The sequence below is a fragment of the Leopardus geoffroyi genome, chromosome B2, assembly GCF_018350155.1.
Source record: "Leopardus geoffroyi isolate Oge1 chromosome B2, O.geoffroyi_Oge1_pat1.0, whole genome shotgun sequence".
Classification (NCBI taxonomy): domain Eukaryota; kingdom Metazoa; phylum Chordata; class Mammalia; order Carnivora; family Felidae; genus Leopardus; species Leopardus geoffroyi.
Genome location: NC_059332.1, coordinates 51,321,498 through 51,348,970, shown reverse-complemented (window position 1 = coordinate 51,348,970; position 27,473 = coordinate 51,321,498). Strand labels below are relative to the sequence as shown.

At 41.1% G+C, this 27,473-nt stretch overlaps 1 protein-coding gene and 1 long non-coding RNA gene across 14 annotated transcripts in view; one reads left to right on the top strand and one right to left on the bottom strand.

Moving 5' to 3' along the window:
* Positions 1-18,261, bottom strand: part of LOC123608528 — a 29,781-nt gene extending 11,520 nt beyond the window's left edge. Inside the window, exons 1-2 of one of the 2 annotated variants that reach the window (XR_006717286.1) lie at positions 17,683-18,261; positions 17,204-17,430 (exon numbers count right to left, since the gene is read on the bottom strand). This is a non-coding gene — a long non-coding RNA (uncharacterized LOC123608528). Of the gene's footprint in view, positions 1-17,203; positions 17,588-17,682 lie in introns of those variants that run through there. The other variant, XR_006717285.1, reaches the window with a different exon arrangement.
* KLHL31 (kelch like family member 31) overlaps positions 16,486-27,473 on the top strand; it is a 131,146-nt gene continuing 120,158 nt past the window's right edge. For 9 of the 12 annotated variants that reach the window (XR_006717279.1, XR_006717274.1, XR_006717277.1 and 6 more), the window contains exon 1: positions 17,000-17,286. The gene's annotated coding sequence lies outside the window, so the exon portion shown is untranslated. Of the gene's footprint in view, positions 16,596-16,999; positions 17,287-27,473 lie in introns of those variants that run through there. The other 3 variants (XR_006717283.1, XR_006717278.1, XR_006717276.1) reach the window with 3 other exon arrangements.

The window sequence follows — 27,473 nt, the reverse complement described above, 5'->3', positions numbered from 1 at the left end:
GGAGCCTGCTTCAGATTCTGTGTCTCCCTCTCTCTCTGCCCCTCCCCCACTGGCACTCTGTCTCTCTCTCAAAAGTAAAAAATAAACATTAAAAAATTTTTTAATAAGTTAACATTTAAAGAAAAAACAAAACAATAATTGACCAACTGTGGACCCAATGGCTGTTGTACATGGAAACACTTTATGCAGGAGGATGTGCCAACAGAAGAGAATCAGGCATTCAGTGAACTTTCACAGAAAGGCTTTTTTCCATGAGCACAATTTACATTAGCCTTGAAACATCTGCCAGACCAAATCTAAGTGGAAGGGTACGGGAGCCAGAGAGGGGTCCTATTGGTGGAGAGATTGACATTGAATATCCATATTCACTCAAATTATTTTATCATGTCTGTGAAAACTTGGTCTGGCAAACATCAAAAAGACACAAGAACGGGATAATCTTAGCCTCTTTTCCTGCTTTAGAAGTTAGAATGATTGTTTAAGAGATGTCAGGTGAAATATTTCCTAATTTGTGTCATGAAACAGCCTTAAACCCTGTCAAAAGACTATGGCTGTGGGGCGCCTGGGTGGCTCAGTCGGTAGAGCATCTGACTTCAGCTCAGGTTGTGATCCCACAGTTTGTGAGTTTGAGCCCCATATCTGGCTCGCTGCTGTCAGTGTGGAGCTCACTTCTGATTCTCTGTCTCCCTCTCTCTCTGCATCTCCCCCCCACTCAAAAATAATAAAAATAAATTAAAAAGACTATGGCCATAAGTCCCATAGGATGATACACTGCTCAAGAATGCAGTTGCTGAAGCCATGAGAGGTAGCCCTCCAGGTCCACACTCATGGGCTCAGCCATGTTTTCCACAGCAGAGGACTAAGCTAGCATGGTCCTGATGGGTGTCACCCCAGTCCCATGCATCACCAGACCTAGCCTTTGCCATTATGAGATCAAAACTGAGGCCAGACCCCCACCTCCCTCCTGCTGAGTTCTTCTTTGGGACCTTGTCATTGGGTCAGCCTTGTACGTTACAGTTTTCAAGGTCAGCACTGAAAGAAGCAAATTTCCTTCAAGCCCCTTTAACTGCAGTGAAACTATGTGGCCATTAGGTGGATAGGATGCCGTGTTAATGACCCTGATGCCCAAAGACACTGCAGAGTAGGAGTTGCAAAACATGTGTTTTTTGTTTTGTTGCCATGGGCAATGTTGAAAACAAATTAGTTACCAACATTTAGAGATTAGGATATATCACATGAAAAGGTGATTTTTTTTTTCTTGTCTTGAAATTAGAATCTCTCTCAACATACTGGGCCTAAATTCCTAAATGGCAACAGATAACTAAAACATTGTTTCCTGATACCCTGTGATAATAAACACATTTGATCTCCGAGGTTCATGGGTTCAAGCCCTGCATCGGGCTGTATGCTGACAGGTCAGAGCCTGGAGCCTGCTTTGGATTCTGTGTCTCCCCTCTCTCTGCCCCTCCCCCATTCACACTGTCTCTCTTTCTCTCTCTCTCTCTCTCTCTCTCTCTCTCTCTCTCTCAAAAGGAAAAAAATAAACATTAAAAAAATTTTTTAAATAAATAAATAAAAAGTTTATCCTAAAAGTAAAAGCTAAGGGCACCTGAGTGGCACAGTCAGTTAAGCAACTGACTCTTGATTTTGGCTCACGTCATGATCCCACGATTCGTGAGTTTGAGCCCCACTTCAGCACAGAGCCTGCTTGGGATTCTCTCTCTCCCTCTGTCTCAAAATAAATAAATAAACTTAAAAAAAGTAAAAGCTACACTTGAAATTCTCTTTAAGGTCTTATGAATTGCACTGCAATTTCCTCTGCCCGTTGGAGAAACACATTTTAATGGAGTCCTTTACCTGACTCACCCAGAAAATACCTCCAAAGCCTTCAGGACCATGCCAAACATGATCTCCTGTGCTGAAACGTCACCAGCTTCTTGGGGCTGCTTCCCTGTGCTTCCATTATACCTAAGTCTAGTTAGTCTTTTTCTGATGATGTAATCATCATTCATCTCCCCAACCGGACTGTGAGCAATTTGAGGAAAAAAAAAAAAAAAAAAAAAAAGGTAATAATTTACAGGGCATTCCTAGCAGCTGAGCTATAATGTCTGATTAATGTTTATTCAATAGTGCATCATCCTTCAGGTCTCAGATTAGATATCGTTTCTATGAAGAAAACTTCCAACCTTTCCTGACACAACTGACTTTACCAGAACCCCTGTTATGCCTCTCCAAATATAGCCAACTTCTCATTCACAGCACCCGTTACAATGGTAGTTCATTGTTTTGTGGGAATTATTTGTTTGTCAGGGCCTTCCGCACCAGATTTGTGAAGCTGAGCCTATGTCTTCTGGTTCCTCAGTGTATTCACCCATCTGCCTAGTACAGTGCCCAGCAGCTATTCTCAAGTGGTTGCATGGCCCATGCATAGTCATCAGGGTCATGAGTATCCAGCATAACAGTTCTGCCACTGCCCCCATGCTCCTGTCTGCTGTCACCATCTGTAAGTCCCAGGAGAAAGGGCCCCTGCCTTCTTTTGCTCACCATTATGGCTCCAGTCCAATGCCTAGTTCAATGTCTGTGTCTGGAGCACCACATATGCCTATCCCTTGCTCCAGTCACCACCTCAGCCCCCAGTTCTGTGCAAACTTTCACCTACATTGTGCAGGTAAAATCTGTCAGTACCTCACTGGCCCAAGGTGTGGAATCCTGGGAGAACCCACCTGACTCACAAGAATACACAAGCCAGAAGCCAGGGTGTTAGTGCCTGTGGGGCCACTCTTGGTCAGTGGACAGTTATATGAGATCCATTTCAGAAAGCTTCTCAAGAGATCCAGGGGGCTGAGGCACAGCAGCCCACGGTGATAGGCAACTTCTTAATGCATCCTTGTGCTGTCTTTCTCTCTGTTCTTTTTCAGTCCTCTGGCCTCTCACTCTTCCCTGCGATCACTTCCCAAATACACCTCCCATAGAGGCGTATACCTATACAGGTGTATATAGGCTCTGCTCTCAGGGAAATCCAGGGCAACATATGATGCAACAATTTGTTGTTGAATGAATGAATGACCCAGTGAATGAACAAGACCTTAACTATTGTGGATGCATGAGCATAACTGGGTCTCCAAAAACACCATGAATGATCATTTGCATTCATTACCACTCCTAAGAATAGAATTACCTCCAACAGATAGAAGATGTTATCCCAAAGAATGTCTTTAAAAGAATAGACTCATTAAAAAGCAAGAAGGGACTAGTTGGTGGTTGCCAAGGACTGGAGGGAGGGGGGGATAGGGAGTTATTTTTTTTTTTTAATTTTTTTTTCAACATTTATTTATTTTTGGGACAGAGAGAGACAGAGCATGAACGGGGGAGGGGCAGAGAGAGAGGGAGACACAGAATCGGAAACAGGCTCCAGGCTCTGAGCCATCAGCCCAGAGCCTGACGCGGGGCTCGAACTCCCGGACCGCGAGATCGTGACCTGGCTGAAGTCGGATGCTCCACCGACTGCGCCACCCAGGCGCCCCAATAGGGAGTTATTTTTAGTGGAATTAAAATTATTTTAAGAGCACCTGGATGGCTCAGTCGGTTAAGTGCCCAACTTTGGCTCAGGTCATAATCTCAATGCCTGTGAGTTCAAGCCCCACGTCGGGCTCTGTGCTGATGGCTCAAAGCCTGGAGCTTGCTTTGGATTCTGTGTCTCCCCCCTCTCTGCCTCTTCCCTGCTTTCTCTCACCCTCTTTCCCTCTCAAAAATAAATAAACCTTAAAAATTAAAAAAAATAAAAATAAAATTATTTTAGAAGAACTAACGGAATTTCAATTTGGAAGATGAAAAATTTCCGGAGATGGCGGGAGGTGATGGCTGCACCACAGTGCGAAGATACTCAACACCACTAAAATGTACACCTAAAAATGGTTAAAATGATGCATTTTGTTATGGATACTTTACCATAATAAATAATTATAATAAAAACTATAAGTATAATAAGATTATAATGATAAAAAACACATTGGACACTAACAAATAGTAGGAAATAAACACCAATGTTGCTACCTGTGATATGGGAGTGGGATTTTAGAATATACACTCTTTAGTTTCCAATTTTCTCCACTGCTATTCTACTGCATTCCTCACCTGACAGTGGTGATGACCGTGCTATTCTTCTTGAGATGGCCCCAAAACATTAATATACATATTTTAGCTAACATTAAATTCTGAGTACAAAAGGAGACTTACTAACTAGCCTGCTTGTCTTTAATGATGATAATTTAATGATGATAATGGAAAAATTTTTGTTTTGTTCTCTTCCATTTCACTTTTGTTAGGACTTAATTTTGACAGGAGGTAAAAATGAGACTCTAACCCCTGCTATGGCTTGCTTTTCTAAAGGATATGCTTGTAACATATATTATACTTTTATATAAAACATGAACATTAAACAAAGTAGTGCTTTCACTTTTTATGAAAATAAAGCTAACCCTCATTAATTACCTCCTTAATCTCCTTATCACTTCCCATTATTATTATTATTATTATTGTTATTATTATATATTTTGTTATCACTGATTCTCCATTAACATCCGTGTTCCTTTTTTAAGGTGATCACTCTTTCCTTCTCCACAATTTTGGGTTTAACTAAGACCATTTACCCCCAAACTTAGTGATCAGTGTGTGCATTCCATATGCATTCTGCTACTACTAGGTGACAGGATTCTGGGATTTCAACCCACTTTCATCACAGCCACCATTTCTGTTCTGGAGCAAGTTGCTGTATCTTGCTTCCGACCGACTTTTCAGAAATAGTATAAGACCACATAAGAAAAGTTGGAAGTCCCTAGGAATTCCTATATGCGTTTTCTAAGGTTATTCTGTGGAACACTTGTGCCACAGGGTAGTCCCATGAAAATAGGTTTTGATCAAATATATATGAGAAAAAGCTACATGTTTATTCTCCTTTTAGAGACTAACAATGCACAATAAGTGTTTTAAAGCATCTAAGAAGTCCTTCACTAGAAGGAAGGAAGGAAGGAAGGAAGGAAGGAAGGAAGGAAGGAAGGAAGGAAGGAAGGGGAAAGAAAGGAAAAGAAAAGGGGAAAGAAAGGAAAAGAAAAGGGGAAAGAAAAGAAAAAAACAAAAAAAAAGAAAAGCAGTCATTTATCTTTGCTGATAAATGAATAAATACCCGGCTACTGAAATTTTTCTTTTATGTAACACCAATCTTAACATCCCTTGGAACAAAGTTTCTACAGAACATACTTTGGGTTTTACATAAATAAAAGTAGCTAATTCTAGGTGGGGAGAGCAGGGAGAGTGAAAATATCTTTTTGGTGTCATGGAGAATTCCCTGTTACTGAAAAACTATAAATGGTTAAGTGACTCCTTGCTGAGGATATTCTTGTCTAATCTCAAACCTGAAGAAGTCACTTCTACAAAGTTGCTTCTAATTTTAGAATGGTAGACAATTAGACAACGAACTATGATATGAAGCTCTTTGTGGCAAACTCAATTGCCTACCATGACTAAGGAGAAATGAGAAAACCATCCAGGATAAGTGCCGGGCAAACCCCATGTGGGCAATGGAAACTGATGCATTGGGGGCATATGCCCTAATGGGTGCAGTCACCACTCAGCTTCAGCTGTTGTTCTCACGTAGATGGATGGGCCCAGTATCGCTAGATTGTATGACTGTTCATGAAACCACCTTTCTATGGAAATTGTTCTATGCAGCAAGATATTATTCTGTGAAAACCTCTTTATTTAAAACTATTGGCTCAGGGGCACCTGGGTTGCTCAGCTGGTTGAGCATCCGACTTCAGCTCAGGTCATGATCTCACAGTTCATGAGCTCAAGCCCCACATCAGCCTCGCTGCTGTCAGCGCAGAGCCTGCTTCGGATCCTCTGTTTCCCCTGTCTCTCTGCCCCTTCCTCGCTTAAGCTCTCTCTCTCTCTCTCAAAAATGAATATACATTTATTTGAAAAATATATTAGCAGGGTGCCTAGATGGCTCAGTCAGTTAAGCGGCCAACTTCAGCTCAGGTCATGGACTCACAGTTGGTGAGTTCAAGCCCCACATCGGGCTCAATGCTGACAGCTCAGAGTCTGGAGACTGCTTCAGATTCTGTGTCTCCCTCTTTCTCTGCCCCTCCGCCACTTGTGCTATATCTCTCAAAAATAAATAAGCATTAAAAAAAGAAGTTTAAAAAATATATTAGTCCAATAAAATAAAAAACAAAAAACACTGTAAAGGCTAAATTTGGTCCACAGGACAACTGTCTTGAGTCCTCTCACAATGGTGCTCAGAAATGAGTGCCCCTACCCTATGATGTAAAACTGAGGGTTTGGGAAGTCCTGTGTCACATTTTCATCAGTTTGCCTCCATCCTGATCAATCTGCCACCTCTTGCTGTGAATGTCTTCTTTACTGCCTGGGAACCAACTTGATTGGAATATGTGAAGAAAGAATGAATATGCATTGAGTGAGGATGTGGAGGGACCTCCTAAGTGGAAACAATAAGGAACCTATAACATCTGAGTTTTGATCATCTTATTCTTTCCAGCTGTTTTCCACATAGCGTGGAGTCACTGTGTTGCCCGAGAGGACTCAGGGACAGCCATCAAGCTTTCAAAAGATAATTTTAATCAATTTTTCTGTTCAAAAATAGCTTTTGCAATTTAAAGCTGTTTTAAGATAACATATAATTGATCTCAACTTGCATAAACACAAGCCACTATGGTTTCAAAATTTTATGATGGCTGGCCTTCTTTAAAGGGGGAGGGGCAGGAATGAAAAATGATAGATTTAACTTTACCGAAAAGGTCTCACATCTCTCCTTTCAACTGCTTTAAATCTTCCAGAATGATATCAGTCTTGATCATGGTGAGGCAAAGGAAAAATATTTTAGTAGAATAGCTAGATGGGAAAAAAGAAGAGCATGGCAGGAAGGACAGAACGAGGCCATCACTTGTCTAAGGCATTGAATGGAAGGGGCTTTTAGTCTTTCAATTACCTTTTGAAGGTAATTTGACGATGCGACTAATGAGAAACTAATCTTTGGCATCTTTTTTAATCTTGTTTCAATCTTGTTTAATTCCAGGGATAGTGGGTCATTAATGCAAGCAAATGGATCATCCCTAGGGTGACAAGCTTTCTTGAGCACTGACCATGTACCAGGCATCATACTGATATAGAAGTTAAAGAAAAAAAAAAAAAAAAAAAAAAAAAAAGACCTTGTCCTCTAAGATGTCCCAGGTCAGGGAGGAGAAAACCACATTAATATAATGTAGTAAGTGCCACAAGAGACAGCTATATCCATGGCATCACAGGACCATGGAAGGAGGCACCTAACACAACTTGGGCAGAAGAGGAAGAAGACAGGTCAGGGAAGGAGTCTACAAGAAGAAGGTAAATGATGAAGAAACACCACTCAACACTTGGGAATAAAGAAAATTATATCATTTTAACTCACGATGGCCGGGAAAGCAAATTCCCTAAATAAGGGGCTTCTACATTTTAGATGACTCTTCAATAGTGCCAAACCAAAGTGAGTGTTAGTCCTCAGCTTTCATATGTAGATTGCTTTTATTATTTGATGTCTAAAAGCAACCCTCAGTGACTGTACGCTTGTAATCATCGGAGAAGCATGCCGTCTATTTTGAAAACTGTCATACTTTTATTTTTTTTTAATTTTTTTTGAATGTTTTATTTATTTTTGACAGAGAGAGACAGAGCATGAGCGGGGGAGGGTCAGAGAGAGAGGGAGACACAGAATCCGAAGCAGGCTCCAGGCTCTGAGCCATCAGCACAGAGCCCGACGCGGGGCTTGAACTCACAGACCGCAAGATCATGACCTGAGCCAAAGTCGGACGCTTAACCGACTGAGCCACTCAGGCGCCCCAAAACTGTCATACTTTTAGAAGTGCTTGCATTGAATATGTTTTCTCCTTTACAAGTGTGTCTTTATACCAAAACAGAACTGCCACCTTTAAAATGTCACAACAGAGCATGTGGCTTGTAAATGTCCTCTTACGTCAAGAACCTCTTAACTATACTGAGCACAGTCCATGAGCAATTGGCATCTGTAGATGCTTTTGGAATGGGCTGCATACATTCATGAATCAGCTATAGTATACATGAAAGTTTTCACTTCATTGATTGACCTCATGTTATCTTCCAAAAGTAAGAATTCAATGGGACCTTTGAACGCCTCTATGCTTGACTTACCTAGCCAATGTTTTCTGCATAAAACCTGTGTGTTTACAATAATGAAATAGATCCCTTTGTGTCACCTTAAAAAGGCAATGCTTCATGTCTATTATCTGAAAATTCTTGGCATAGGAACCCGGCTCCGCCTGTGCCATTTGTTTTAGAGTCACTAACAGATCCTCTTTCAAAGATTTACTCCCACAATAAAGATGAGAAACTATCTGTTGTCCCCTGTGACTGATCCCTGAGCTAGTCCTTCTTAGTGATGACAAATAGATTAACACGGGTGAGACCCTGATGTCAGATGACATCTCCAAGCCTTTCTGATATTTAAATAAAATTGGCTTCACCTTTCTAAGTCACAGCCATGCCCTCACCAGGATTTCGGGGAATTACCCAGGGACCTAGGCTCACGTATGTCACCTGTGACTCCAAGTAACTGCTCACCTCCTCACAGCTCATCTCCATAACTCTCCTGTCATTTTTACTCTGCGCCAATGCGGGTGACTTTTCTATGATTTCCACTGAAAACACCCACCCAGAACATTATGTAGAGCAGCCTTTACTCAAACTTTTGTGCCATGGAGAGTATTTACAGCGCAGAAATACAAACTGCTGAGAATGAATCATTAGGCACCTTTGTTGTTACAGGTACATCAGCCACCCTGCATCAGAAATGGCTCCATTTCTGACTCCCTGCCCCCACCACCTGCAGACTACAGCTCACATCTCCTAACTCAGCCCTTCTCCCTCAAGACTCCCAGCGGCTCTGTGCTTCCCTGCTTCCAGGCTGCCCTCTCTGAGTTTCCCCCCCTCAAGTCCCCCCATTTCATTATACCGAGGAGCTGAGCTCCTGGGCCTGTCAGCTGAGTAACTAAAGAGGAAAGAAATGCACTGGAAGGATACTGTGGAGCCCATGGACTCACTCCTGACCGGCCAGAGAAACAGGCCAGAGAGAGGAAGAGAACAAACAAAGCCTCTGCAGCTGGAGCCAGAGCGGAGAGCCCCAGACACCACAGCCTCCACAGAACAGTAGAAGCCGTGGCAGGAAGTCCGAAAACCTCTAGATCTGGACGCAGAGGCCACCCCTGGCCCCACTGCCAGTTCTGCTGTGGCAGACAGATGTTGCTGATGCGGCTCAGCCATTCCCCACCGCCCCCCTCAGGCCAGAACAGCTTCCTCTCTGCCCTGCTTCTTTGCATCACTAGCTCCCAGTTTCTAATCTGGGGTTCAGGCATCTGATGAGCCAAACCCGTGACTTATGCCCATCCATGCCATAGCTGACAAATTAAGCATCTGTCTTCTTGGCTTTTATGGCAGAGACGGACTCTGCTTGCCACCCAACCTCATACAGTAGAAAATAAGCATACAACCATCAGAAAGGGGTTCACATGTCCAGCAGCCAGAAGTAAAAAGTGTCAGCGTCACTTTCTATCGCCTGTTTGCCTCCTGGCCTTTCTGGCTCCTTGATGACTCTGCACAACCAAAGACTTACTATAGCCTTGCCTTTGCTAAACGAAGGGCAATCTTCTCCAGCCTCACTGTCTAGGATGCAAAACCTGTCAGTTTTGTTCTCTCAAACTTTCCTGTCTTCTGCCTGAAATTAAACTGTATATTTCTGGGAACCTAAATTTTAGAAGATGAAGGACATGCTTAAACTCTTCTCAGGCTACTGTTTAAGATGACAGGTCATGATTTCTTTTCCAGGTCCCACTTAAAGAAAAACTTTAAGACCACTTCTGTCTCTAAAGTTCAGTTTTTATTTTGAATAGTTTCTAGTACCTCTTGAGATCATAACAGAAGGAGTAATTATAAGAATAAGAGATACCCTGTTGACTCCCAGAGGCTGCATCTTCCTTCCAACTTTTCTTTATACCTGCACTGTCCATGTATGCAGTGCCTAATACTAACATTGGGCACTTGAAATAAGGCAAATCCAAATGTCAGCACTTGAAATGTACTGAAAGTATAAAAGATTTTGAGCACTTAGTATTTACTTAGAATGTAAAATATCTCATAATTTTATATCAATTGTCTATTGAAACAATATTATAGATATATTGAGTTCAATAAAATATATTATTAAATTAATGTCATCTGTTCCCTTTTTCTAATTTCTAAAGCAACTCTTAGAACATTTAAACTTACATATGCTTACATAATGCTTACATTACACTGTTTTGCACTCTGAAATGCACCTGTATTTTTAAATTAATTCCAGTATAGTTAACATACAGTGTATTAGTTTCAGGTGTACAATATCGTGATTCAGCAATTCCATATATTACTTAGGGTCATCAAGATGAGTGTGTTCTTAATCCCCTTCACCTGTTTTACCAATCCCCCCCCCACCCCGCCAACTCCCCTCTGGTAACCATCTGTTTGTTCTCTATAGTTAAAAGACTGGGTTTGAGGAGTTTTTTTAGTTTGTCTCTTCCCCCCCCCCCTGCTTATTTGTTTTGTTTCTTAAATTCCACACATGAATGAAATCATATGGCATTTTGTGTTTATCTTAACTGACTTATTTCACTTGGCATTATACTCTCTAGATCTATCCATGTTGTTTGTAAGGGGCAGGATTTCATTCTTTTTTATGGCTGAATAATACTCCATGGTGTGTGTGTGTGTGTGTGTGTGTGTGTGTGTGTGTGTGTGTGTGTGTCTTTTGTGTGTGTGTCTTTTGGGTGTTGAGTTGTATCAGTTTTTTTTATATATTTTGAATACTAACCCTTTATTGGATATGTCATTTACAAATATCTCCTCCCATTCAGTAGTTTGTCTTTTAGTTTTGTTGCTTGTTTCCTGCACTCTGCAGAAACTTTTTATTGTACTGTAATCTCAATAGTTTATTTTTGCTTTTATCTTCTTGCCTCAGGAGACATATCTAGAAAGATGTTATTATGGCCAATGTCAGATAAATTGCTGCCTGTGCTCCCTACTAGGATTTTTATGGTTTCAGGTTTCACATTTAGGTCTTTAATCCATTTTGAGTTTATTATTGAGTATGGTATAAGAAAGTGGTCCGGTTTCATTCTTTTGCATGTGGCTCTCCAGTTTTCCCAGCACCATCTGTTGATGAGATTGTCTTTCCCCCATTGTATATCCTTTCCTCCTTTGTTGAAGATTAATTGACCATATAGTTGTGGGTTTCTTTCTGGGCTTTCTATTCTGCTCCATCGATCTATGTGTCTATTTTTGTCCCAATACCATACCATTTTGACTACTACAGCTTTTTTTATATGAAATTTGTCAAATTGGTTTCCATACGACACCCAGTGCTCATCCCAACAGGTGCCCTCCTCCATGCCCATCACCTACTCTCCCCTCCCTCCCACCCCCCCCATCAACCCTCAGTTTATTCTCAGTTTTTAAGAGTCTCTTATGGTTTGGCTGTCTCCCTCTCTTTTTTTTTCCTTCCCCTCCCCCATGGTCTTCTGTTAAGTTTCTGTTTCTGTTTCTGTTAAGGATCCACATAAGAGTGAACACATATGGTGTCTGTCTTTGTCTGTATGACTTATTTCACTTAGCATAACACTCTCCAGTTCCATCCATGTTGCTACAAAAGGCCATATTTCATTCTTTATCATTGCCACGTAGTATTCCATTGTGTATATAAACCACAATTTCTTTATCCATCCATCAGTTGATGTACATTTAGGCTCTTTCCATAATTTGGCTATTGTTGAAAGTGCTGCTATAAACATTGGGGTACAAATGCCTAGAAAGTGGGATTGTGATCACTCCAACTTTGTGTTTCTTTTTCAAGATTGCTTTGGCTATTCAGGGCCTTTTGTGATCCATACAAATTTTAGGATTGTTGGTTCTAGTTCTGTGAAAAATGCTGCTGGTATGCACCTATAATTTTCAGTCAATGAGCATGTAGCCCATTCTATGCCTGCATACTACAAAATGAAAAAAAAGCCTTTGAGATTCAGTTACAACTGAGAATACTCTTCTAAAATTCTTTTGCATGAACAAACCCAAAATTTATTCATCACTCATTTAGCACTTTTCTAAATTAAGTAATCAATTAACCAATTATTGAGCACTAGTGTATGTCAAATGCTGTGTTGTTGGTTGGGACTAGAGTTATACACAAATCAGATACAGTCACTGTTTCATGCAAAATGAAGTGATTAAAAGCATGGGCCATGGAGCCTGACCATGTGGGTCTAAATTCTGGTTCCATCCCTTACCAGCATGTGCTCTAGGATAAGTTAAGAGTTCTTCACTTTTTTTTTTCTTTTTTTTTTTTAATATTTATTTATTTTGGGGACAGAGAGAGACAGAGCATGAACGGGGGAGGGGCAGAGAGAGAGGGAGACACAGAATCGGAAACAGGCCCCAGGCTCTGAGCCATCAGCCCAGAGCCCGACGCGGGGCTCGAACTCACAGACTGCGAGATCGTGACCTGGCTGAAGTCGGACGCTTAACCGACGGCGCCACCCAGGCGCCCCAAGAGTTCTTCACTTTTTTAATCTATAAAACATGAATCCTAGCTGGTAAAAATGTTGTGAGGATTATGTTAGCTTATCCATGAAAGGTACATGGAAGGGTTAGTTACCTACTGCTGCATAACTTAGCAGCTTGAAACAATACACATTTATTATCTCACAGTTTCAGTAGATCAGAGATCCAAGCTTAACTGTGAAATCACAGTACTGCACAAAGTACTGCAAGGTTTGATTACTAAGTCATTAGCTGATAAGCAAACCTCACAGAGCAGCTTCATGACAGCCAAGGCCACACACAACTGTGCACAACACATTTGAACTGACAGATTTTGACATGTTAAAAATACAACATCGGTGCACACTGGGGATCCCTGGTGCCAGAAACAAAGGCGACAGAAGGAATAAAACTAGTCCTTAGTAGTTTCCTCCTCCTTGATTTTAACTGAAGCACTCTCTCAAGCTTTGACCAACATACAGAGCTTGATTTCCAGGCTAATGGCTTTGGCCAGGGGTCATGGCAGTGTTAACCACCTGCTGGTGCTTATCCAGGATATTTGCCAAGGTTGAGTCTCATCTGAAGGCTCAACTGAAGAAGGATCCACTTGGAAGTTCATGCAGGGGTGTTGGCAGGATTCACATCTTTGGGGGAATGTTGGACTAAGGGCTTCATTTTCTAGAGGTTGTTCCTTGCCTGGGTATTTCAGATGTTGCACTGAGCTTCATTAAAGACAGGAATAGAGAAAGTCTTCTTTTAATGTGGAAATAGGAATCTCTTGCAATCTAGTCATAGAAATCATAGTCCCTCAACTTTGAGGTATTCTATTGTTTAGAAGTAAGTTGCTGAAAGCTAAGAGATTATTTAATGCTATGAATCCCAGGAGGCAGAGATCATTTGGGGACCATCGTAGAAGCTACCTACCACAGTTACCTGGTACAGAGTAAGTACATGCTAGCTTTTGTTATTTATGGCACTTCTAGTCCAATGAGGGGTTGTTGAACTGTGAAGTGGAAGGGGAAATAGGTGGCACCTTGGGAGCAAGTATGATGATTTAAGGCCAGAGAGAGAGGTGGTATATTTGAGGTACTTGGAGAGGACTGGCTTTGCTGGAGCATGAAGATATTGTAGAGGAAAACAGGGATCAGGTGGCTGAAAGGCAATGTAAGCCAGAGAGAGATTTGGGACTTTATCCTGAGGAAATGGAAAGCTATTGAATTTTCTGCAGGGAAGTTACATGACCAGATTTGAAAATATCACTTTGGTTACATTGTGTTAAGGACAGATTGGAGAGAAGCAAGAGTAGACACAGGAAAGCCATTTTGGGGGATTTCATAATGGTTCAAGTGAGAGGTGATGATAGCCAGGGCCATAATGGCAGCAGTGGGAAATATATTACAGATATGTAATAACAGGACACGGTGAATTATAAGATGTGGATACAGGGGTGCAGGGTGGTGAGGAAGAGGCAAATGATGATCCCAAGTTCACCCTTTATAGAACTAGATGAGTGATGGCTCGTATACTACCAAAGGCAATATTGTAGAAAGAACATATTTTGAGGGAAAAGATGACTTTAATCCTGGAAATAATGAATTTCAAGGAGCCTGTGAGATATCTAAGGATATCTGAGATCATCTGCCAAATGCAGCTTTGAGGACTGAAGAGAGTCGAGGACAGCTCTGAAGCACTTTGATCTTCAAAAGTTGCACAGAAGATCTTCTTCAAGAAAAGGAAAATGAGAATAAAAGACTAGAGAAATTGGAGAAAAGTCAAAACCAATAGGAAGAAAAAAATTTTAGTAGAAGTGATTGGTCAACTGTGTGGAATAATTCAGAAAGGTCAGGCTCTGACAAATGTCCAAAAAACTAGTTACTCGGGGTTATTTATGACCTTGGCACTAGCACTTTGGTAGAAGGGCAAACAGGGAAACTTAGTTGGATTGATTTGGGGAGAAAATGGGAAGCAACATGATAGAGGCTACAGATATAAATACACACAATACATCTGAGAAGGTTGCCTATAAAGAAGTGAAGAGAAATATGGCATTATCTGGAGAAAATATGGACAAAATTGAAAGCTTTGTTTTGTTGCACTTGTTTTAAATAGAAGAGTTTGTGTACCATTAAATATAGGTAGAAATTGGCCAGCAGAAATGGGGGTGGGGGGTACAGGAGAGTAGGAAGAATTGATACAGCAAGGTTCCTGAACAGATGGCTATGTCTGTAACCCAAAGCACCAGCAGAGGGGTTTAGAAGGAGGGGCTGTTCCATTTTAACAAGGCAAAGAAAGAAAGGTTGTGGACTTCGTCCTGGTGGATTTGGTATTGGAACATTGAATGTGTTCTGATAGAATGGCTTCTATTGCCTTTTTAACAAACCCTTTCCTTCAGATGTTGAGTAGCCCAAGCATTCTAAATCCTCGCTACTCCAAGTGTGGCCCTGGGACCAGCAATATCAGCATTACCTGTGAGCTTGTTAGAAAAACAGAATCGGGGCACCAGGGTGGCTCAGTGGGTTGAGTGTCCGACTTCAGCTTAGGTCATGATCTCACAGTCAGTGAGTTCCAGCCCGTCATCGGGCTCTGTGCTGACAGCTCAGAGCCTGGAGCCTGCTTCAGATTCTGTGTCTCCCTCTCTCTCTGCTCCTCCCCTGCTTGCACTCTATCTCTCTCTGTCTCTCAAAAATAAACGTTAAAAAGAAAAGGAAAGCAGAATCTCGGGCCCCACCCCAGGCCTACCTTATCAAAACTGATTTTTAACAAGGTTCCCAGGTCATTCCTTCTTACTTCTTGAAGGACCTTTCCATAATCATATAAGTATCATCATAAATACTGATACAAGCTGATTTTTATCATTCTACTAAGGTGACAGTTGAATGGCCTGGCCCTTGACTGCATCAAGGAGGTGGAAACAGGAAGGATCACATGGAAGTGGTCCTCTATTAGCTTTATGTAAACCATAGAATAAAGAACTTCTTTGATTTATTTCTGACACATTCGAAGCTGAAGATCTATGGGTGAAAACAAAGAATTAAAAAAAAAAATCAAAATAGTTTCCCATTCTAAAAAAGCTGAATGGAATTTAAGTAGAAGTGATAACTAAGATTCTAACCAGTGAGCTGAGAGGTGACAGGAGGACTAAGCCCAGTACCTACGGAAATCATAGAATCATAGAGTTGGAAAGATATCAGACATGATCTAGTGCAAGGGCCAGCCAGAGCGATAGTCCCTCCTACCTCACCCAATCCTATAGCTTCTTTTATTTCCCTGCTTCCCCTCATAAGGAACTGGCTCCTTTTCATCATTAGGATCCTTTTTCAACATTAGAACCCAGTTGTTACCGGAATTTTCCTTTCTTATTTTTAATATTTCCCTGGACTTCCACCCATGGGGCCCAAATTTGGCCTTGTTAGCTTGCAAGAATTTTTACTGAATCCCCTTGTTGCACAACAACCCCCAAAACACTTGACACAGGAGTTTCATCTATCCTAAGTCCTCTCTCGATACTTTGCTTCAGACAGGCCCAATATGCACAGCTTCTGAAGTTCTCTTCATTCCAGACATTTCCTTCAGGATGCAGAATAATTTCCCAGTGTGCCAAGGGGCAAAGCAATGCCTAACACATCACCTGAGTAATGAAGACTAATTTAGAACATTAATTTTCCCTGATCCATTTCTCCATTATTGCAGCCTAATATCACATTAATGCTTCACAGCCATTTCACACTCTTGGTGTCTATTAAAAGCTTGTGGTCAATTGTAATCCTCTGATTTTTTTTTCACAGGAAGTGCTGCCAAAGTGGACGTCTTTCCACCTGCCTGTATGCCAGAGTGTGTGTTCATCGCAGACCTCCCTGTGCATCACTGCAGAGTCAGGGACTGGTCGCAAACCTCACTCTGTTCAACTATACCATGACCGTAATGATGTCGATATCACATGTGAGGTATCAAAGAACACACCTTGTCCTCCTAAACATGTGCTCCTCTTCTAAAGAACAATCTATTTATAAACTTTCGGGCTTTGGGGAGGACCTGAGGTGACCAGGCTATTTACCGTTCTAGAAGCTAATTTGTGATTCACAGCCTTCCCTTCTTCTTACCAAGGATGCCTTCCCCGTCCCTGCTTCCAATAATTAAATACCCAGCTAATTAATTTCCTTTCCTCACACCCAGGGTGACTGACTCTTGACTCTTTTTTTTTAAACTACTGAGCAGGTCAAGAAACCCAACCCCTCCCCAGCAACCAGAGCCCCGCCTCTGCCCCAGGAGGCTGAGAGTTGAAGGCCAAGGAGGGGGGGGCGGTTGGGGGGGGGGTCCCCTCCTACTCCAGGCCAGGTCCCCTCCTACTCCAGGCCAGTCGGGCTGAGGAGCTCAAGCTCTGACGCCTCATTTGGTTGGACGGCCAAGGGTCACTCTAAAAATTGCTGCTGCTGGGACTTTGTCAGGTGGCTGCTGGTGACTCCCCACCGCATTTTCCTTCTCCCTCCCTCCCTCCCTCTCTCTCTCTCTCCACAGATTGCTTCCCAAGAGGAGCCTGCTGCTGAAAACTCACCATCACACGTCTGGACGCCACTTTGCACAGGAGGGTAAGGAGCTGGGGCCACGCTCTCCAATTCCTGTCTTCTAGATTCGAGGGTGCGTATGGGTGTGTGGGTGTGCGAGAGGGTGGCCGTGACCGCGTGCTCCCGGCTCCGGAGCAATTCACTGACTGCCGTCTACAGCGGGCGGTACCGTTCTGTGCCTGTGCCCGATGGGAAATTGGGAGCCAGAAAACTTTTTCTTGAAATGTAAGGAATGCCATAGATTAGGAGAATGCCTAGGGATAGAAATGCATGAGAGGGATGCCTTTAAATAGTAAAATTGCTAGTCGTTTCTATTAATAATTTTAAGTCTCTAAAGCCTAATGTATTTTTTTTTTCTTCCTCTCTGTTTTATAAAGAAAGGAGGGACAAAGTAACATTCTTAGGTTTGGTTCACAAGGTTTAGAATTCCCTCTTCATTTTGATCAGGAACCATGTAAACATTTAGTACCTGATCCATTTAGATGAAATACAGTCCGTTTCAACTCAGTTGGTAGCACAAAAGTCAGATAAACTCTTTGAATTCCCAGAAATATTCCTACTGGCAAGATAGAAACTCCCCCTATGAAAAGAAAGTATTGTTGACTGAACCATAAGACAAATTTTTGTTCCCGATGTACACATATGGCTATGCTGATCATACGTTTTAGGTTAGAAATGAAACGGTAAAGTGGAAAACCCCCCCTCAAGTCCAACTTAACTTAAAATGGCAAGCAGCAGAGGCTGGAGTGTTTCTATTCCAGGAGTCAGTCCTGATGAGCTCGGACAGATGCAGCCACAGGAATGTGACAGGACAGGGAGAAGGCGCAGCTGATTCGCCCCTTTGGCAAGGACACATTCTGGGATCCCAGCTCATTCTGGCATGAGAGTGACAGTGACACTTTAGCACACATGGCTTTTCAGCTTGCCCCATGTGGAGTCTCTCCCAGGAGGCAAGGGTGGAGGGCAGCAGAAAAGAGAATGTTCTTAAATATAAAGTGACAATTCTTTTCTCTAGTCAGCTCTAGAAGACTTTCATTTGAGAGCTGTATCAGGCCGGGACACAGTGTAATTCTTTCACAGTGACTTGCCCACTCCTTGAAGACAGTAGAATTTTGTGACTATTTCTTGTCTGACCATTCTCAGCCCAATGGTTCTGGGTCTATTTTGGGTTACGGGTCCTTTTCAGAAGATTTCATGAAATCTCTAAGCCCGCTCTACAGAAAAACACAAACACACAGGCGTAACATGTTTCATAACATTCCAGAAATTTTCATGGAATTCACGGACTCACTTGAAACCTTAGCCAGAGCAAGGTTTCCAGATAAAATACAGGATACCCAAAGTACATTTGAATTTCAGATAAACCACCCAGTTTTTTGTATAAGTATGTCCCAAATATTTCAGGGGATATACTTATTCTAAAATATGATTCAAGGTTTATCTAAAATTCGAATTTAACTGGACATCTCGTATTTTTATTTGCTAAATCTGTAAATCTCCTGTCCCAGTTGGTTTATCTGTGTCTGATAAAATTGATTGTAGGGTTCTGAAAAACCATACTGAGGGGAGAAAAGATATGGGACCAGACTTTGACAATTGTGGCAGCCAAAGCTAGCTGTTTCACCTTAACTCTCTGTAAACTTTTAGAACTGAGAGGTACACATGTCCTCATTTGATGGATGATTGAAGTGAATTCCTACTCGGTTGAGGTTTTGCCATACTTCCATTAGATGGTTAGAGCAAAAAGATCACCAAAACTCAATTTCCAGTTCTGTGACAACCAAAGAGACATTAATCTGAATAATTACATTTCCAACCAGTCCCACAACCCGTATACATACAAAAGTCTAAGAAGAGATTTCAACAAAACCAAAACCAAACATTTTAGTACTAGTTCCTTGCATCCTGTGTGCGGTCTTAGTGAGTGGAATTACAATCAACTCTGCGTATGGTTTCTGTATCCTTTACACATAAAAGCCAGGCGCAATTCTCTAGCTAAGTTAAACCATATGGAATTAATACTTGTTTTTAAACAAAAATTGATAATTTCGTATTCATCCCAACACATAATAAAAGGAAGTGCTTTATTCTCTGATCAACACATTCCTGTAGGATCTCCTTGAACCTATTTCTGTTTTTGGCTTACCCAACCGATTAGAGTTTTATATCTTTACTACCCGTAACAGGATTAAGAAATCCACAGGCTCTGTTCCTCCTCAAATTTATTTTACATTCAAAAAGGCATTTCCTTTATTTTAGTGTTTGGAGTTTTTATAACTCCATTTCGTGTTCTCTGTATCCAAATTTTTACCTTAGAACCTTGGTTCTGCCTCACTTAGTCTGTGTCTTCCCATGCTGGAAAGAGCTAACTTTTTAACCTGCTACAGAGTTTAGCCTACCCTGGGTCTAAGAGAGGTGATTATAGGGGTCAGGACTCAATCTTGGTTTGAATCTGTGCTCCACTGCACACTACATACTTGTGTGACCTTGATACGTTTTTAAACTCTCTCTGAACCTTAATTTCTTCATTGGTAAAATGAACATAAATACCCTATCTTTTAGGATTTCAATGATGCTTAAATTAAAAAAAAAAAAAGTCACATCAAGTACTTAACTCAGGGCTCAGCACACAGTAAGGTCTCAATTAATAAATGCTAGCTATATAATTATTTTGAACAGACATGGAGGTAACAGTTTACATTTAATACATAGTGTAGAATCATGCTTGGTGGTTTATAGTTAGGAATTACTTATGAATGTACTTAAATTTGGCAAATATGAAAGATGATGAAAACTGTGATGGCTCACATGACTGTTGCCATGTGTTCATCAGATGTTGAATACATGACACCATTGTAATAGAAATGACACAAGAGCCAAGATCTGCGGTGGACAATGGGAGGAAAGTGTGGAATTGCATCTCTAGTACCCTTCTACCTAGTTTCTAATGGGCAGCCCTTCCAGGGGACCCAAGAGGCTGCTCCGGGTAATATTGGATAGAGCAGAGACAGAAGGAGGGAGGCTATGGTGTCCATCACCAGAAAAAGAGAATTGTCTGGGGTTTCTGCACAGAATGAAGGGATAGTTTGGAAGTATAGAGAGCTTTCTATAACCCTCTGCACCCTGTGCAGTCTTTCACCCAAAAAGAGAAGGGAAAGGAAAGGATTTGCAGTGCCTTCCGTTATACTTAGCTGTTCATCCCATTACACAACCTCTTCTGCTGTAACTAACTGGACCAGTTCCTCTTTCCAGTGAGTCCTACTATGGTAGGGGCTGTGTGAAAACTGCAAGTCCTAACTGTCTCAGGGAGCATGTGTGGTTCTTCCTTTCTTTGATCCTGGAGTGGTGGTGGGGAGGCCCACAGCTTCCTAGAGCCCCCCTGGGTAGGGAGGGAGAATCAAGCCTGTTGTGCTTTAAGAACAACAGAGAAACAGTCTTGAAACTCTCCTAGCCTAGGACACCTCAGCAAGGCTGTGCTTCTCACCATCTAGACCATGACCCCAGTCAAAGCCTTCCTAACCTCCCTCTATGGTAACCGTGGTCATTGCCCTGCCAAGAAGCCTGGACAATGTCTCAGCAGCTTGACCACAAGACACTCACTCAGTTAAAAAAAGAGAAAAAAGCTTTAAAAAAAATAACAGTAATTAAAACCCTCATCCAACTGTGAGTTAATATATAATTGAATCAATGAAAGCAGAATGCTTTCAAAATTTATTGTTTAATTTCTAGGTTATACTCTAGATTACATATGAACATATGTATGCAACTCATTTGTAAAACATCTGTTCCTCACAACCACGTTGTGGGGCTGTCACTGTGACCATCATCAGCCATCACTTACAGTATGACCCAGGGCACACAGTGAACATTTGTATAATTGTAGAAGAAACAGTAAAGAGTTCCTGTACAAATTGTTTCGGAATATATGTTTGCATATGACCTGAGTGACTGAGCATTTGCATTTGCAGTGACTGAGTAATATATTTTGTAAATATTCAGTTCTTTCTGATCATTCGTTGTACAGTCAGCTTGGAAGCCCAGCGCCATGACGGAATGAGTAAATAGCAGTGGATTAAATTGTTCCACTTTACCTTCACACATCTGCTCCTTAGGCTGCCCTTTTACAACTCCCTTCCTTTCAAGCTGTCCTTGCTCTTCATTTAAATGTGACTGTGAAAGAATGATGGTCGGTCACGTGGCACGGTGAGTGTATATGTGTGTGTGTGCACACATACACCCACTATAACATCCCTGTGCCTGTACTCCCCAGCAAGGCCCCAGGGTGAGGGATCTGTAGAGTTTGTTGGAGGCTTGTCTGTCTGCCTGATGAGAACGGAGCCTCTTGGGTTTTGATCTGCCATAATGAGAAAGCTAGTCTTCTCTGCAGTAGGGCCCTGAGTAGCTGCCCTTACCACTCTTACTGACCTGTAATCCTCCTCGAATTGAGAAAAGCAGTGGCCAGAGCCCCATGCAGGGCCAATAGGAATTAGAGGAGCAGGCCCAGTGGAAAAGCATCTGTTGGGATACAGGAGCCCGTGAACATCTCTGCAGCCTAGAGGACATCATCAGAACTTTTCCCAGCTTCAGAGCAGTGACTGACCCTCAGAGTCCTGTGAGGAGTCTTTAGGGTCCTTATTGGAGGAACATAGCCCACACTAAGAACACCTGGCCAGGTGGATACACAGCCTCACCTCCAAGGTGCACACCTAGAAAAAGGATGTAGTGGCATCTCTAGTACAGAATGATTGAATATGTGAGCATGTCTGGGAAAATATGGCCACTAGGAAGTTGAAGGCAAACTCTGGTTTCAGTAGTCTTTTATAGTCTCCTGACGACTTCTCTCCCTCTAACTCGCCTAGAGGGAGCTTAAGAAGCCAGTTACCTGGATTTTGAGGGCTCTAAAAGACCTCTCTTATTTTAAAAATGTACATATTAAAATGTTACCTAGAATATTAATTAAGTGATGCCTGGGTGGCTCAGCCAGTCAGGAGTGCGACTTCGGCTCAGGTCATGATTTCGCGGTTCGTGAGTTTGAGCCCTGTGTCAGACTCTGTGCTGATGGCTCAGAGCCTGGAACCTACTTCAGATTCTGTGTCTCCCTCTCTCTCTGCCCGTCCCCTGCTTGCGCTCTCTCTCTCTCTTTCAAAAATAAACATTTAAAAAATGTCAACAAAGAGCATGTCTTAAAAATAAATAAAATAAAATAAAATAAAATAAAATAAAATAAAATAAAATAAAATAAAATTTTAATTAATAGGGGCACCTGGCTGCCTCAGTCGGTAGAGCACGCAACTCTTGATCTTGGGGTTGTGGCTTTGAGCCCATGTTGGGTATAGAGATTACTTAAAAATAAAATGTTTTTAAAATATTAATTATACTAAATTTAACTGATTAATATTATTTAAAATATCATTTAAATAATAAAATTATATATACATAATAAACAGCTGACCCTTGAGCAACATGGGGGCTAGGGGAGCCAAACCCCTGCACACTCAAAAATCTGCATATAGCTTTTGACTCCCCCAAAACTTAACTACTGATCACAAGGACCATAAGACATCACGTTTTGCTGCCATAAAAAATTTCCTGGAGAGACAGACTGTTTATGCAGAGGTGATTAGGGTCACGCAGCGTGTTAAGAGAATATTTGCAACTCTTGAGCTCACTGCAGTAGCAACAGGAGGGTGCTGCAAAATTATTGCAATTAATTTTATGCAGTTATGACTTAATTCTACATCTTTATGTTTGTTTACGTTTCTCTCAACTACAAATGGTGCCACACATGGTCTGTGTTTGTATGTGTACGTTTTCATAAATTTTAAATTGTTTATAATAGGTTTGTGTGTATCTTATGGTAGCAGATGATAAAGATGATAAAATAGACTAGTAACTACATACATTTTATGCATTCATGACGTACCAGACTTTTTCTTAATTTTTTCACTATTTCTAGATTATATGGTTTGTCTGCAAGTGTTTTCAATTATTGCAAATCTCCAAAAAAACCTCCAATGTATTTATTGAAAAAACCTGTGTGGAAGTTCAGTCCAAGAGTCAACTGTACATATACATGTACATATATATCTAGGTAGATAGAAAGATAGATATGTATATATCTATATCTATGTCTATATCTATATCTATATCTATATCTATATCTATATCTATATATAAAGGAAATTAAAAGTGGCAACAGGAGATAAGAGTCGGAAGCCTGGAAGAACTCTTACTGATTTCACTAGGGCCTCAGGTCATCTTCTCCCTTCCTGGAGATTTCTTAATCCTTCTTGATCACATACTAATTTATTGAGATCAGGCCCTTCCCAGAATCCAACAACCTTTATGTTTTGGCCTAATATGCCTGCCCACCTATCCCTCATGACAGCCATCTGAGTCTGCATGTACCATGCTGAGTCATGCCTCCCTGCTTCAGCATGAGGCATTTCCTCTACTACTAAGTGATCTTCTCTGCGCCCACCCCCCCACCCACTCCTCTTAAAAACCCTTTGTTTTGTACCAGGACCAGCAAAACCTATTATCTGCAAACCCTCCCATCCCAACACCACTTCACCAAAATAAGCCTTGTATTTGAATCCTTAGGCCCAGTCTTACAGGTTCAATCTGTTTCATGTAATTTTGTGTTGCTACATAACCGATAACCAAATGTCCCAAGTCTTCTAAATTTCTAGGGTTACCTTTATCATTCATATCAAAATAAAAATAATCTGCTCCTCATACTGCATAATTGCACAAATTCCATTTCTCTCCCTAGGATTTTCAAAAATTCTTAGAAATGTTCGTAGTTTCTAGAAACACCCCACTGCTTCCAGGTTGCTGTTTGCCATTTCTCATTCTGGGTCCCTGTGTATGCTTGTCCCCTGCTCCTCATGATTGCTTTTCCATAATGTGGCATCTTTCTCTGATTCGCTTCACCTCAAGGCTTAAACAAGTTACTTCCCTATTCCCAAAGACCCACAACACAATGTTGTTGATTTTTATGAAAATGATTGAAATTTTTTGAATGCTCACTTTTTGCTAGATACTCGGCTGAGTGCTGTATAGGCATTAATTTCTCATTACGTTTTCATTTGCAACCTTGCAGGCAGGCACTATTATCATCTTCACTTTAAAGACAAGTCAGTGGAGACTCTAAGAGGTTAGGTAATCTATGGTGAGTCTTACTTTGGATTAGTAGCAGAGCTGTATTTATATCACATTTCATTATCATTTAGTTTGAAATATTATCTAATTTCTCTTGTGACTTCTTCTTTGACACATGGATTATTTAGAAGTATACTGTTTAATTTCCAAATAATGGTGGTTTTTCTAGATTATTGTTACTAATTTCTAAATTTAATTCCAGTATGATCAGAGAATGTCCTCCGTATGGCTTCAGTGCCTTTAAATTTACTGAGACATGTTTTGGGGTCCAGCATAGGGTCTAATCTGTCTTGGTGAGAGTACCATGTGCACCTGAGGAGAATTTGTATTCTGCAGTTGTTGGGTGTAATGTCATAGAAATATCAGTTAAGTCAAGGTGATTAATAATGTTGTTCAGGTAATCTATACCTTTACTTATTTCTTTGCCTAGTGGTTCTGTTAGTGTCTGGGAGTTATTAATATTTTCAAGTATAATTGAGGAATTGCCCATTTCTCCTTTTAATTTTGTCACTTGTTTTGCTTCACATAACTTTGAAAGTCTGTTATTGGGGCGCCTGGGTGGCTCAGTCGGTTAAGCCTCCGACTTCGGCTCAGGTCATGATCTCACGGTCCATGAGTTCGAGCCCCGCGTCGGGCTCTGTGCTGACAGCTCAGAGCCTGGAGCCTGTTTCAGATTCTGTGTCTCCCTCTCTCTCTCTCTGACCCTCCCCCATTCATGCTCTGTCTCGCTCTGTCTCAAAAATAAATAAACGTTAAAAAAGTTTTTTTAAAAATAGATAAAAAGAAAGTCTGTTATTTGCACATATATGTTTATATTTGTTATATTCTCATTATGATTTGACCTTCTTATCATTATGAAATTCCTTCTTTACCAATGGTAATTGTTTTTTTATTGAAATGTATTTCACCTGATATTAACATATCCACTCCAGTCTTCTTATGTCTACTATTTCTATAGTAAATCTTTTTGTACCCATGTATTTTTTACCTATCTGTGTCTTTATATTTATAGTGAGTCTCTTGTAGACAGCGTATATTTGGGTCTTACTCTTGCTTTTCTTATCCGTTCTGAGAATCTGTGCCTGTTAACTATAATGTTCTACCCACTGACATTTAATATAATTAGTAATATAATTGGATTTAGGTTTACCATTAAATTACTTAGTGGGGGTTTTGTCCCCTCTAATTTTTGTCTCTCTGCTCCAACTTCCCTGCCTTCTTTTGAATTCCATTTAATCTATTGCTCTTTCAGCTATACTTGGCATTCTTTTTTTTTAATGTTTTTATTTATTTTTGAGAGAGAGAGAGAGTACAAACAGGGGAGGGGCAGAGAAAGGGGGGTACAGGGGATCTGAAGTGGGCTTCATGTTGACAGCAGGGAGCCCAATGCAGGGCTCAAACTCACAAACTGTGAGATCATGAGCGAAAGTCGGACACTTAATCAACTGAGCCACCCAGGCGCCCCGTACTCTGCATTCTTTAAGTGGTTATTCTAGGGCTTTGCTGTCCAATACCATGGTCATCAGTCACATGTGACTATTAAGCACTTTAAGTGTAGCTAGTCCAAAATAAGCTGCACTGTAAGTATAAAATACACCTTGTATTTTGAAGACTTGGGATGAATGAAGAATGTAAAATATCACATTAATAATTTTATACCAATTACATAGTGAAATGATAATATTTTGCCATGTATATGGTTGAATAAACCATATTATTAAAATTAATTTCACTTGTTTCTTTTTAATATTTTAATGTCACTACTGGAAATTCTTTAATTGCATGTGTGACTCATGTTACATTTCTATTGGACAGCACTACTCTAGAGATTACAATATGCAAAGTTAAATTCTCACAGGCTACAGAAGTTAATATTTACCATTTCACATAAAATGTAGTAACCTTGCAACCATATAGATTCACTTACCATCACCCCACCCTTTATGCTGTAATTGTTGTATGTGCTACATCTAGAAATATTAGAAACCCCGCAAGACAATTTATCAATTTTGCTTTGAAGAGTTGTATGAATTTTAAAGAAGTTTAGAGGGAAAAAAAGTCTTTTATATGCATCCAGATATTTATCATTTCTGATACTTTTCATTCCTTCCTGAAGATCTAAATTTCCACTGAGTTCCCCTTTGAGGATCTCTTTTTCCCAGAATTCCCAGCTCACTTTGCAGTGGATGTGATTGCCACAAACTGTCCTCTGGTTCTTCAATGCAGCGATACTTTCTGTTGGAGGTGTAGCTGCCCCGTGAAGTGCCAGTTGCAATCTGCTCTTAGGCAAAAAGCCACCAGCAAAACAAAACAACCCACAAAAAAACCACCCCAAAACTTTGCAAGGGTAGGGGAACTCATCCTATGCTATTTCTTTTTTCCAACTCTTGACTCCTCTACAAAATCACCCTGCCTTTATTTTTTTTAAGTTTATTTATTTATTTTGAGTCTCTGAGAGAGCACAAGCAGAGGAGAGGCAGAGAGAGAGAGGGAGACAGAGAATACCATGCAGGCTCTGTCCGCACTGTCAGCACAGAGCCCAATGCAGGGCTTGAACTCAGGAGCTGTGAGATCATGACCTGAGCAGAAATCAAGAGCTGGAGGCTTAACGATCTGAGCCCCCCAGGCACCCCACATCCTGCTTTTTATACTCCCTACAGTCACTTGATAGTTTCCCCTGCTCCCCCCCCCCCCCGCAATCCACAGCTTCCCACCCTCACCCCTAGAGCTGCTTGTTAAATTGAAGCAGTCCTTCTGTAGAGGCTGAGGTGTTCACGACAATACCAGATGATACTCCTACAGGCAGAGAGGGAGCTAGTCAGCAATTTATCAGACTTTATTAAGGATACTTGAGATTCCTCAATTAAGTGTGATATAGGAGAGTAACAATGTAGAAAAGGAAGATTTAAAACTGGCAATCATATATTATTGCTCCCAGGGTCCACTGGTCACCCTTTCCTTTGGAATTCCCTGCTGGCCTTTTGTCTCCAGAGCCCCATAAAATTGCTGCTTTGTTGAAGCTAGATTTTCTCTTTTCTTCAGAAACCTCATGATTATACCCTGTCACTGAGACAAGAATGATTCAGTACGGTATAC